Source organism: Sorex fumeus, unplaced genomic scaffold (genome assembly GCF_029834395.1).
Source record: "Sorex fumeus unplaced genomic scaffold, SorFum_2.1 ptg000002l, whole genome shotgun sequence".
In the NCBI taxonomy this organism is placed as follows: domain Eukaryota; kingdom Metazoa; phylum Chordata; class Mammalia; order Eulipotyphla; family Soricidae; genus Sorex; species Sorex fumeus.
The window spans coordinates 37155870-37170412 of NW_026606059.1; the positions used below are offsets into that span (position 1 = coordinate 37155870).

At 37.4% G+C, this 14543-nt stretch overlaps 1 protein-coding gene across 1 annotated transcript in view; it reads right to left on the minus strand.

Annotated features, from left to right (window-relative positions):
- The window catches only part of CLVS1 (clavesin 1), a 165867-nt gene that overhangs the window by 68187 nt on the left and 83137 nt on the right, over positions 1 to 14543 (minus strand). The window lies entirely within an intron of this gene.

Here is a 14543-nt window from a genome sequence, read left to right on the forward strand (position 1 = left end):
TTAAACAGCAAAACCCTGCAGAATCATGAATGATGCTGAGATAAAATATTTAAAGAACTAAAACACTATTGACTTTGTAATGTAAAGTGAGCAGAACAAATGCCAGGTTTCAAATGGTTATTTCTGAAATATGCCTAATTTGCATTTAATTATTTTTACTTAATTCTCTACTCAATTTTTTTTAAGTAATTAGTTTGCTTTTTTTTTGTTTGGAGGCCACGTTCAGCTAGGTACAGAGCTTACTCCTGGATATGCTCAGAAGTACTACACATGGGGCTGGGATTCAAGTCAGAATTGGCTGTATGCAAAGTAAGCACATTAACTCTTGTGCTCTCTCTCCAACACTAAAGAGAGATTATATATAATCTATTATATTATATATATATACTCTTGGAGGATTCATATGTGTGTATATATGTATATATATAATGAATATATGTGCATATATATATATATATATATATATATATTGAATCCTCCAAGAGTGGAATTCTTTTGCGACTATGTTACAGATTAAAGCTGGACAGAGTGGGAGCATTTACTATTCTCCCCTTTGGAGAATCTAAAGAACTTTTGGTGGCAAAATGAAAACTATTCTCACTATAAAATAAAACATCTGTAAGCCATCCAATAGCAATTTATGAGGTTTCCGAGATAAGTGATTCCTGTAAACACATTGTAACAATTTTAGATGAGACTCTCTCTAGGACTGTACACGTTTCTATGACCTCTTCAGTAACACTGAGTTGAGGGAGGCTTCTCCAGCTCCCTCAGGATTATGACTACACCACAAATCTGGATTCATGGCTGCCAATGCTCATGGGGTCCATTACCCTCTGTGCTAAATGACCTCAGTCATGGGCTTTCTAGTTGCAGCAGTAAAATTTTATGTTATTTGTTTTTCTTCCCTGGATGACAGCTGTAATTTCTTGATATAGTCTATATGGTAATGTGGATTAATACTGCAATGAAATTGTTATTAGAGACTTCTAATATGAGATGAGCGTGAAAGCCACATGACCACAAAATATGTGTGAAATGAGAATTACCAGGCTCTAGAGGGAAAGTAAGAGGATTCCCTTACGAATAAACTGCATAAAGTTTAAGCAGCAATTTTTGTAACACTTATTTGATGCCGCATAGTCTATATTTTATGAGCTAAAATTGTTATATGATTAAATTCCACACAATAGTGTGCTACTGAATTGCTTAGCTCCAATATTTTCCAAGAACAATTCTATTTATTGAATTTCAAATTAGCAGCTTTGGATTTTTGATGAAAAGAGTATAAGCAGATAGTACACCAAGTAAGTTCTTACTTATAAATAATGAAAGACACAGGTACACCTAGACACAGGAGTCAATTCCATTTTTTCTGTGAATCACACTGTACACTGGAAAAATTTACTGTACTAGAAGTTAATTAACTAACTTTGGGGGTCTATTACTGGGAAGACCTCTGAGTAGTTGGCAGCATTTTTTTTAATTTGGGGGCCACACCTAGCAGTGTTGAGGCCTCACTCCTTACTCTGCACTCAGAGATCATGCCTGGTGGGGCTTGAGGGACCATATGGAGTGTTTGGGGGCAAACCCAAGCATCCATGCTCAAGGCAAATGCCCTTACCCACTATACAACGGCTTCAACCCCAGAGATGGAAATTTTCACCATGACCAGCTTCCAGAATTCTTAGTCTATGTGTGTGGGACAAGTGTAGCACCTTAGATGGGCTTGTAATCTGGTCTGGAAATGCAGACAGCAGTACTCACTGTCTGGAATTGTGAAAGCCTTCACTGTCAGGCTGTAGGAAAAATTGTCTGAAAATGAAGTTACTGCAAAGAAAAGTGGAAGATGGACAAATAGGACCATGTGAATTCTCACAACATTTTTTTCTACTTCAAGTTAGGTCAAACTGACCCAAGAAGACAGAGAGAGTAGTTCTTATTTTTTTTCTATTATATAAATGCACTCTCCCAGATTTGTTTTGCTTGAGCTAGATTATTTTCAGATGCCTTATTATCAAGGAGTTCTTAATGATTTTTGACAATGTGTATTGTTTTAAAATATATGAGAATATATTATATGTATTAAATATATCTTATATATTAAATATACATATTCCCAGAGAATGTGTAATGTGCAGAAAAATATTTTTTCAGGGGCTGCAATGATAGTATAGCACATAGAGCACTTATCAACCAGAAGTGAACCCCGAACTCAGAACCAGAAGTAAGCCCTGTACACTGCCGTGTAGCCCCCCCCCCCACTTAACCTCCAAAAATAAAGGTAAGGTAAAGGTAAAGGCCCTCCCGTTGATTGTCGATTTGCTCGAGCGGGCCCAGTAACGTCTCCATTGGAGACTTTGTTGTTACTGTGTCTGGCATATCGAATACTCTCGGTAGCTTGCCGGGCTCTCCGAGAGGGGCGGAGGAATCGAACTCGGGTCGGCCATGTTGGCCGCATGTAAGGCGAACGCCCTACCGCTGTGCTATCGCTCCAGCCCAAAAATAAAGAAAAATGAAAAAAAATTTCACATAGATTCTTTCACAGGGACCTTACAGAAAACTTAATAATGTGCTACTTTCACATTGAATGACTAAAATCTAATAGTAATGCATATAACTGCAAATAAACAATATGTTCAAAGCAGACTTTGTGTATGGCCATGTCATACTTCATTTTATAATAACGAGAGTAGAGATGGTTATATGAAAGTTTCTAATATAGTCCTCTCCTGAAAAATCATGTCTTGTTGAACAAAAATATAAGCTGAAACATTTATTAATATTCATTTCGCTACTCTGTTGATTCTCTTTCCTACAACATCCCCTATAATCTATACTCCTCTGCTTTCTCTCCTCCCTTAATCTGTAGAATATGTGCCTTGATAGAACGTCTGTCCCTTTCTCTCCTCCCTCTTCATATCAGCACTCTCTATATGCTGTTCCCCTGATGCACTAAAGTCTTCTTTTTATAAAAAAATTTTGTTTTTTATTGAATCACCATGAGATGTAGTTACAAGCTTTCATGTTTGAGTTTCAAACATACGATGATCAAACACCCATCCCTCCACCAGTGCAAATTTCCACCACCAATGTTCCCAGTATACTCCCCTCTTCCATTCTCCCCCTGCCTCAAAGGCAGATAATTTCCCCCTAACTCTCTCTCTACTTTTGGGCATTATGATTTGCAATACAGATACTGAGAAGCTATCACATTCAGTGCTTTATCTACTTTCAACACACATCTCCCATCCAGAACGATTCCTCCAACCATCATTGTCTTAATGATCCCTTCACTATTCCAACTGCCTTCTCCCCCCACCTCATGAGACAGGCTTCCAACTATGGGGCAATATTCCTGGCCCTTGTGGCTACTGTCCTTGGGAGTCAGTCTCATATTATAAAATAATCCACAGATGAGTGCAGTTATTATACGTCTGTCCCTCTCTTTCTGACTCATTTCACTTAGCATGGTACAATGACCATCCACTTTAAGTCTCCTTCCTTAAAGCCCCCTCAGTTTCCAGCACACAGGAGACCCTAAGATTTAGCTACAAGGTTTTCTGTATAGACCTTCTCTTTTTCTTCTGTGGGAGTCTTTTCAAAGTACTGCTTTTTCACTGGATTTCTTTTCTGAGTCATTGTTCCCACTGATGGAACAATATAGTTTTTCCTCTGAGTGATCTTTTCTTTGATTTTAAAAGCTACCAACACCAAAGATTCAGCCAAGACCTCCCTTTTTGGCTCAGACTTAATCCTCCTCATCAAAATAACCCAGAGGATCTCAAACTCAAGATATCTAATACTCCAGTAATGTTCATTATATTCCCACATCTGCCCCCACTATGATCTCATTGGTTGGCACCATCCACTCTTAACTTTAATTATATGCATGAGCTTAATGCCACCTTTACCACTTCTGCTCTCAAGTGTTCAAGCTCTAAAGCACTACTTTCTTGCACTTTCCCTGTGGTTATTAGGTTCCTTCTACCACTCTAAGTTTAGTCTCCTAGTTTCTTACTTGAATTATTGCAGTTGCTTTTCTGACTTTGAATCTTCTCTCCTTAAGCCACTCAAATCTATTCCTTATAAATTATTAATCTGCATTTTCTTCCCATTCTAATACATTCAGTTGTCTGCCAATATCTCTAGGAAGTGACCTAGACTGGGGAGCACACAAGCTCCTCTCCTGACCCTAGTTCACTCCAGAAATATATCATTGTTGTCTCCAACTGAGTGACTTGACTTTGTTTATCCTGAAATTTCTTCCATCTTACCTTTACTTTTCTATTCCACACTAATTTGCTAGTATCAGTTGAGATGTGGTCCTGCCCATGGTACCTTTCATAACTCATCCAGTCTGCATTTGGATCTTTTTAGCTGACTGCATATGTCCCTTTCTGAGTATGCAGTACTGTTTTCCATCATTTGTGTATAGGTTTGCCTTTGTTTTGAACTGTGACCTCTGGAGAGAAGGCACTACATTTGTTTGCTTTTGTGACAGAATTAAAGTAAATGTTTAGCTATTGTTTATTGAATGAATGAATCAGAGCATTGACTAGGTCTATATCTATAACGCACAAAGCTCTAACGTAACCATTTATCAAAATTTTGTCAGAGATAGATATGTTTAATTAGAACTGTTTAAAAGGGCCATATTGTCTGCTACCAAAATCACCAGAGTGTCATTAGACATAATTATCTCTCTGAATTTAATTGATACTTAATAAGGTAGAATAATAAAGAAAATGTATTATTTCTCTATTATTGCCATAATAACATATTGAACTATAGCAAATTAAAATTATAGCTTTGTGGCAATTTGACAATATAAATATTAATCTAGTAGAAAAGTATCTTTTCAAGCATACCTGCAATATTTAAAAAACATGAGCTGAGGACTTTCTGGGAATACTACAGATATTCTTTTTTTGCCATTTGTTCCTATCTAATTATTTAACTCATGGAAACGATAAGGATCAGTAAAAGATGCTGCAGATATTACTTCTGGTTAAGAGAACTACTGAGTGAAAGACATGAATTCTAAACCCATTCATCACCCAATGGTAAAAGCATTGGGAGTGGACAGCTAGGTGACAATTAAAAGAATCACCATATGAATATAAATAAAGAAAGCATTTCAGGGACCACAACTTGAACTGGTGACACCAATCCCGACCTGTCTTTAATAGAAGTGAACAACGAGAGGGAGTCCTCTTTCTCAGGGCCGGTAAACAGGTTGCAGAGGGCTAAGATTCAGGGATCCAAATTTAGGGAGCTTCAAACCATGGAGAGCATTTATAACTATGCATCAGAACCTCTGGAACCCATGGGTCTAGGCTGGCTTCTTCATCCCAAGCACTTTTCACATAATTATTTAGTTTCTGCCATACGCCTGAAGGTGAGACTATTAAAACACCATATTTTATGGATGAAACCAAAAAACTAGAGAGAAAAATGAATTGCCTGAAGTCTGTTAATGGCAGAACCAGGATTAAAGCCTAGACGATCAAACTCATCACCACACCAAAGTGGGGTTCTACTGGCAATGCTAGTATCACCTGGAAGCAGTTTCCAAGAGTATACTTACAGATGTAGCTTCAGATCTAGAGAATCAGAAAAACTGGGAGTGTGCCCAGCTATGTGGCTTGTCAGAAGCCCCGCTGCCAGGAAGCCTGATGCACTTAAAAGTAGTGCTTTTTTAACTCATATATCACCCCGTGAAACCCTTGAAATACACAAATTATGATGTAGTAATCTGGAGCAGGGTTCGAAATCTTGTATTTCTAACCAACTCTTGATGACGCTAATATTAATCATTTGTGGAATAATTTACTTTTGTGCAATAAAGTTCTAGAATGCAGGTTATAGGAAAATACGTCAGTTTTGTTCTCTGCTGTAATCCTGAGAGGGATTTTGGTTTCAATGAGTACATCATGAATCAGGAGATCTATAGATTTGAGTTATGGACTATTCACTTGGAGGGGTAGTGGTAAATCTATTACTAACTTGCAATGTATCTGACCCAACTGCTTATTCAAAGTCTTGATTATACCAACTATTTACCTTCAGAAACCGGTACTTTTCCTATTGCCTTGATATATATATATATGATATACATTATACATTATATATATATATATATATATATATATATATATAGCACAGCAGGTAGGTGTTTGCCTTATACACGGCCAACCTGGCCAACCCAGGTTCGATTCCTCCGCCCCTCTTGGAGAGCACGACAAGCTACCGAGAGTATCTTACCTGCACGGCAAAACCTGGCAAGCTACCCGTGACGTATTCGATATGTCAAAACACAGTCAAAACGTCTAAAGTGTCACAATTTAGACATTACTGGGCATGCTCAAGCAAATCGATGAACAATGGGAGGACAGTGACAGTGACAGATATATGTAATACATATACATATAGTTATCTGTATTACTATAGGTATTTGTATATGTATCAGATATGTGTATTACATATACATATACTCGCTGAGCGAGAGCACAGAGGTAGGTCATTTGTCTTGTGCACGGCCAACCTGGCTGAGCCACGTTCTATTCCTCCATCCCTCTCAGAGAGCCTGGCAAGCTACCGAGAGTATCTCGCCCCCACGGCAAATCCTGGCAAGCTACCCATGATGTATTCAATATGCCAAACACAGTAACAAGAAGTCTCACAACGGAGAGGCTACTGGGCCCGCTCGAGCAAATCGATGAACAACGGGAGGACAGTACAGTATTACATATACATGTATATCTAATGTATAATGTAATAATGTAATGTAATGATAATACAGATTCATGTATCTATAATGTATAAAGTATATCATATACTTGTATATATCACATATATCATATGTGTATGCTTATATCATATATGTGTATATATTGTATATGTCATATGTGTATGTGTGTATATAATGTTTGGGACCATACTTGCCAGTGCTCTTTGTACTCAGAGATCACTCCTACCAGTGCTTAAGAGAAAGTATGGGGTGATAAGGACTGAATAGGGGCAGCCTCCTACAAGGCAAGAGCACTTAACCGCCTGCATATGTACACATCACAGCAACAGTATTTTAAGTATGGGAACCAAATCACAATAATAAACCTTAGAAAGGTGCCTATTAAGGAGTCAAGATGCGGGGGGAGGTAACTTAGGGACAATGGTAGAAGGGAATTGATATTGGCAGTGGGTTTGGTGTTGAAACAGTGTGTGTCTCCAAATCTATTACAAACAACTTTATAAATCACGGTACCTAAATAAGAAAATTAATTTTAAATTTCACTTGCATGTAGTTCTTGATTTAAATGTTTAATGATCCCTCTGACCAATATAATAAAAAATTATACTATTTATCCTGGAAGGATGTAATTGAAAATGAGTTGTTTCAAGATAAAAGTGAGAAAGAATATATTTTTGGAGAACATGAAAACATTTTAAAAATAATTGTTTTGTTGGATCAAGTTATGCTTCTGATGATAGTGACACTATTCAATCAATAAGGAAAAAACAAAAGTAATTGGGGAGAAGAAATGAACAGAAGCTTCCTCAAAAAAGAAATGCAAATGGCCGAAAGGCACGTGGAAAAATGTTATACATTGCTAATCATCAGGAAGATGCAAATCAAAACAATGAGATATCATCTCAAACCACACATTCAAAAGAACAAAAGCAACCAATGTTGGCATGGATGTGGGGAGAAAGGGACACTCTTTCGCTGTTGGTGAGAGTGCTGACTGGTCCAGTCTTTTTGGAAAACACTATGGAGATTCCTTCAAAAACTAGAAATTGAGTTTCTATATGACCTCATAATACCACTTCTGGAAATATATCTCGAGGGTGCAAGAAAGCACAGTAGAAATGACATATGCACCTGTATGTTCATTGCAGCACTGTTCACAATAGCCAGGATCTGGAAACAACCTGAATGTCCGAGATCAGACAACTGGTTAAAGAAATTTTGCTACATCTACACAATGGAATACTATGCAGCTGTTAGGAAAGATAAAGTTATTAAATTTGCTTATAAGTGGATGGTCATGGAGAGTATCATGCTAAATGAAATGTGTCAGTAAGAGAGGGACAGACATAGAATGATAGCTCTCATTTGTGGAATATAAAATAACATAATATGAGACTGACACCCAAGAACAGTAGACACAAGGGCCAGTTGGTCCATAATTGGAAGGCTGCCTCATGAGCAGGGGGAAGAAGGCAGTTGGAATAGAGAAGGGATCACTAAGAAAATGATGTTTTGAGGGATCCGTCGGGGAAGGGAGATGCGTGCTGAAAGTAGATAAAGGACCAAACATGATGGCCTCTCTGTATCTACGTTGCAAACCTTAATGCCCCAAAGTAAAGAGTATGGGGGAAATTGTCTGCCACAGAGACAGGGGAAGGGTTGGAAAGGGGGGGTAATACTGGGGACATTGGTGGTGGAGAATGTGCACTGGTGGAGGGATGGGTGTTTGATCATTGTATGACTGAAACTCAAACATGAAAGTTTTGTAACTATCTCATGTTGATTCAATAAAAAAATCATAAAAAAGTAATTGGGGAATTATAAATCAGTTTGATTAATGCATCCGGAGTGATAGCACAGCGGTAGGGCGTTCGCCTTACAAGCGGCCAACATGGCCGACCCGAGTTCGATTCCTCCGCCCCTCTCGGAGAGCCCGGCAAGCTACCGAGAGTATTCGATATGCCAGACACAGTAACAACAAAGTCTCCAATGGAGATGTTACTGGGCCCGCTCGAGCAAATCGACGATCCACGGGAAGGCCTTTTGATTAATGCATATATTCTATGCAAACTATTGAATCTATGAAAATAAACATAACACATTATGAATTTGTTAAAAGTTAGTTATGTGGTGAAACTATCTTTGAGTGAAAGCTTTTTTTGGACACCTGTCTATGTTTGCACATTCTCTTATAAAAATAGCTTTTTAACCTTCATAAATTATTGCCTGAAGAAAGCAACAAAAACTGTTTTGTCTGTTCAACTGAAAATGCTAGAAAGCAAACTGTTTGTTACTGCAAAACTTGTGATTATCAAGGATATTTACATCTTGCTAATTGCTTTCAAAGTATCATACTTGTAAAAATTATAATTTATAAATTTTTAAATTTATAAATCTACAAACTGATAAGCATGCATTACTAAACTTACATGTATGCCATGTTCATATTATAATAATAAAGCAGCAGTACAATAGAATTTTAAAAATCTATTCATTTTTTTAACCTTTGAATAAATCATGTATCACATAGCCATATAAATGATAAACATATCTGAGTGACTTTAACCAAGAAAAATTTTGTGTGCAAAGAGAATGTAATAAACTTTTTTCCCATTAAACTGACTTAAAGCTATTAGGAGTTTGAATCTAAGTTGACATGAATATTACAAAACCACTTTTAACTTCAGCAAAGTAACAAAGTAAATCGTGAATGAAGAATTAATGAATTATTAAAGTGCCTGATTTTAATCAAGTGGAAATCATATGAGCACATAATTGAGGGGGAAAAAGAGTGTTGTTTCAAATTTCTTCTGGTGAGTGAATAGTGAGTCATTTTCTTTAAGGACTGAAAAAAGTTTGTAAATAGCCTCTATAGACCACAAGATTCTACCTCTTCCTAAGTAAAATGCCTTAGCACAGTAAACCCTTTAAGTACCACATTCATTGAACATTGATAAATGTCATGTGCTGATTGTAATAGTTGGGCCTCAGTGATTTACAAGAAAATTTTTCAAAAAATTGATTTTGGAAACACTACAAAACTCAAGAGCAAGACATCAGTGAGTTGTTCATTCTGCCAGAATTCCCCAGTAGAATTGAAAATAATGCTGTGTTATATGAAAATGGTGGCATAAATGTTACTTTAAGTTTGATTGGAAATTAAGCAACTTGTAATGAACAACAGTACAATAACTTTTAATGACACTACTGACCACATTTGAGAAATCAAACAACATGAAAGTAAATGACTTCCAGTCATTTTCAAAATTACAATTTTAACTGAAGTTCTTTCAACTAATATGCATAGAATATTATGTAACTGGAACATTCTAATGTTTCAAAGTTGTTGCAGAATGAATATGCTTCATCACAACAGACTGATAAAGAGTATCTTTTGAAGTAAAACTGATAATCCTTCCAAAGTAGTTCTCTAGATGATTTATAATTTGTAAATTTAGCTTATGATGTGTAAGGCCAAAGTTTTAAATGCATGCCATTCTTGATAATTATTGTTGAAGGCAGTATAATTCTTTTTCTTTTCATTGAGACTAATTTCAGAACAGTGTTAAGTTCATAGCATAATGGAGAGGACACTATAGATGCTTTTCATATCATCTTTGGTCACTCACTTGGGTAGCTCCCTCCATTAGCAACATCCAATACTAGAGTTGGGAGTTTATTGTAATTGTGAATCTATTTATATATCATCCTCATCCAAAGTTCATAACTTACATCACATTACTCAGAATTCTGCACCCTCTATGAGTCTGAAAAATGTACAATTGAAAACACCCATCATTTTTATATCATACATCATCTGTGCTGCATCTATTCAGTCTTCACCTATCTCCAATCCCTGGAAACAACTGAATTTATTCCCATATCCATAGCTTTATTTTTTCTAGAATGCTACTTAGTTGAAATCATACAGCTTTTCCAGATTATTCCACTTAGTAATATACATTTAAGATTGCTCCATGTCTTTTCATAATTTTATAGTTGATTTCTTTTAAACCTGAATAGTACTCCATTGCATGCTTGTAACAATTTATCTACTTACTTACAAAAAGACATCTCTACTGCTTCAAAAATTTGGCAAACACATATAAAACCACTATAAAAACTTTTAAGTGTATACATTTTTTCAATTATTTTGAGTTAATACCAATAATAATTCTTCTTGTTAATCTCTGTGTCAGAATTTACCACAATTAGTTACCAAAGTTCTTTCTGAATTTATGTCTTTACGAGAACTAAGAGTGCAGGTAATACATTAAGGGGCTTAAAACTAGCTAATGTTGCATGGCATGATTTTAACTGAAAATCACCCTAAGTTCTCACCCTTCAAACAGTGGACCCAATCACCTCTCTCTCTCTCTCTCTCTCTCTCTCTCTCTCTCTCTCTGTGTGTGTGTGTGTGTGTGTGTGTGTGTGTGTGTACGTGTGTGTATGTCTTTCTCTTTGTCTCTGTCTCTGAATCTGTCTCTATCTTGTGGTCAATAATGCCTCCAGTTTTCCAGGGGTTTGAGAAAAAGACAATTCTGTAAAACTTATATAAGCAACTGAAATCCAGTTAGAATATTGTATGACTAAAATCCAATCATGAACAACCTTGTATCTGTGTATCTCACAGTGATTCCGTTTAAAATAAAATTAAACGTAAAACAACTGAAATCCAAACCAAATGGCAGAGCACAAAGATGGTCTGATTATTGTCCCTGGAAGGTTGCTTTTCACACATGCTCCAAAATACAGAACAGCGAAGATTATAAGTTCCTTTCACTAGAACATAGAATTCCCTCTGATCTTTCTCATATCCAGCACTTAATACTCTGACTGACTTCTTGAGGCCTCTCTGAGGTAAACAGGAAGAAGTCATTTCTTTTCCCATGAGCTACCTACACCCATTGTCTTGAACTGTCATGACTTTAAAAAAAAGTTCTTGTGGGTCACTTCTTGTATGCGGCCAACTACGAAGGTATGATTTCTTCTTAGCATCAATGACTGGTTATCACTTTCTCTAAATAACAAGAGGAATTAACAGCAATTCTGAAAATGAAAAAAATCCCAGCAAAATAGGGAGTCACTGATAGAGTCAATGTGTGTCCCTGGACTTTGAATGTCCTCAAAGTCTGAGAGGAGACAAAGTTAAAGTTAACAATGACAGGCCAGAGCTGACTGCCTATTGTGGGGCAAAAGCAGATCTGTGTGCAGTGGCCTGAGGACTGCTTCACAGTTGCCAAGGCAACAAGCTAACTGGCACAGGAAGTGTTAACTTGGTGGAGGAGCCAAGACCAGGCTCAGCTTGCCCTGAACACTGACTTCCTTCTCATGGCAGTAGGAATCAACCTTTATTGAATCACCATGGTTCAATTCACTAAAGGTTGGCAGTAGGCACCAACCTTTAGTGAATCACCGTGGGGTGCAGTTACAAACTTACAAACTTTCGTGTTTGCATTACAGTCATACAATGATCATTTACTCATCCCTCCACCAGTGCCTATTCTCCCCCACCAATGTTCCAGCATCCCTCCCACCACTCCCATTCCAGTCCCCACCACCCCACCCCACCTCAGTGGCAGGGCGTTCCCTTTTATTCTCTCTCCTTTAGGATGTTGTAATTTGCAATAGAGGTATTAAATGACCATTGTGTTCAGTCTATATTCTACTTTCAGCACGCATCTTGCATCCCAAGCGAATCCTCCAAACATCCTTTACTTGGTGTTCCCTTCTCTATCTGATCTGCCTTTTCCCCCAGCATGTGAGGATGGTTACCAAGCCATGGAGCAGACCTCCTGGTCCTTATCTTGTGTTAGTCTCTCATTTTGTTACTTTATATTCCGCAGATGAGAAGCACTGACCTTTTAAAGGACTTCTCAGTATTCATATTTCAGGCAGTATTTACTGAAAAACTACATCTCAGTCCAGACTCAGAAAGTCACAATGCTTTTCCACAGTCAAAAGAGTTTCCCTCACTTTATGAAAGGAAAGAGGGATAAAGGGACCTAAGCTGTTGCTGGGGGAGATGTTGGGAGGGTGGATCTTTGCTCTGCTCTGACTGTGGCTTCCTAAATCCTCATTTCTCTCTAGAAATGTTAGTCCTTCCTTAGCTGGAGCATTAGGACATTGAGGACTTTATCTTAGACATCAGAATGTAACCAGTGAAGGTCCAGGTGGGCTCAATTTGCCCCCGCTCAAATGGCCATACAATATTTCTTCTGAAAATTGTCTAGCCTCTTAATATATAGTTGTCCCTTTTAAGATATATTCATGGGGCCAGGAAGGTAACTCAGACACAAGACCACATTCCTGCTGGTACATTAACCAAAATTCCGTTCCCAGTAACACATGGACCTAGAGAACATCTAACTATAGCCTTGGAGGTTCTTGAAGACCTCCAGAGTGACTCATTTGGCTCCCAGCACCAATGGGTGGGATAAGCAGGGTTGCATCACCAGCCATAGCATTTAACTGCCTACCCATTCTGTTTTAGTGTCTACAAGAGTGGGCCCTGGGCCCCCTGTGCAATAGTTTGGAGATTCCCAAGCAAAAAGGAAAACCCCAAAAGCACATTCACTTGTGTTAACTTGGTAATACTACAGCACTCTATCAATCATAATTGATAGCGGTCTATCTATCATAATATATCAGGGGACATATTATGCAATCCATAAAGTTTTTTCAGACGAAAATTAGAACACAATGTTGGCTAAAGGACATTTTCCTTTCTGATTCATAAAAAAGCACTTTAAACACAGACTTTGAAGCATAGCTATTTATACATTTAATGAATTATCTTTTTTTAAAAAAGGATAAAATTCAGATTTGTACTGTGACAGTAAATCCTGGAAATATGGTGAGATCATTTTAGGGCAAGAAATAAACTTTGCAGCTTAACGAATTTAAGAAAAAGCTCTAAAGAAAAAGTAATTCAGAGGCTGAGATAAGAAGACACTAGAAGAATTATAGCTAGAACATGGGTTGCCAAGTTAATTTAGCCTACTGCTCCTTTTTCAGAAAAACAACAACAACAACAATTTATCAATGCCCTTAAGTGAACAGAAAATATGTTTCCCAATTGTAGCCATGGCTACTACCCTCCCCATTCCCCCCTCCCCCATTCAGCATGGTGATATTACCCACATCAGGAAACAATGAATTAGAAACTTCAAGTACAGAAAATACAACTCTATGGGGGAAGGAGATTCAGGCAAGGTACAGTGTTCCATATCACATGGAAATGTAAAAGCAAAAATTTAAAATGTGCCCACAGTGCACTGAGTGATGTAATCCCCAGAGATAAAGTGGTATTCCTGGAAGAGTTCATACTTGCTACTCTACTGAAATGTCTGCTCTGCTTTGCCTCCATTTGAAATAGAAAACTATTTTAATAAAATGAAAAATGCGTTCAGTTAACATGTCATTCAGTTAACATCAGAGGCCCACTGCATGCTGGTTATGTGCTGCTGTTCAAGTAGAAATAAGGCACAGAGGAAGAATCAGACCTACCAAACTAGTAATAGGATGGTTATTGAAATGGTTTTCTAGTTTTGCACTCCAAAAAGCATGAGTCACAGCTGCTTGATATCAAAGTAGCAAATATCATTCTGTCTGCATAGATGCGTGCATTGCCATTTGTTCAGAGATGGTAACTCCCTTTAGTCAACCTTCCCAGAGAATTAAGGAGAGATGTAAATCTTATCTATGCTGCTTCTGAATCTCCCCAGACTATACCTTTACTTTTTTAGTATGATAGTGTATGACCAGAAAGCTAAGCAATATTGCTTAT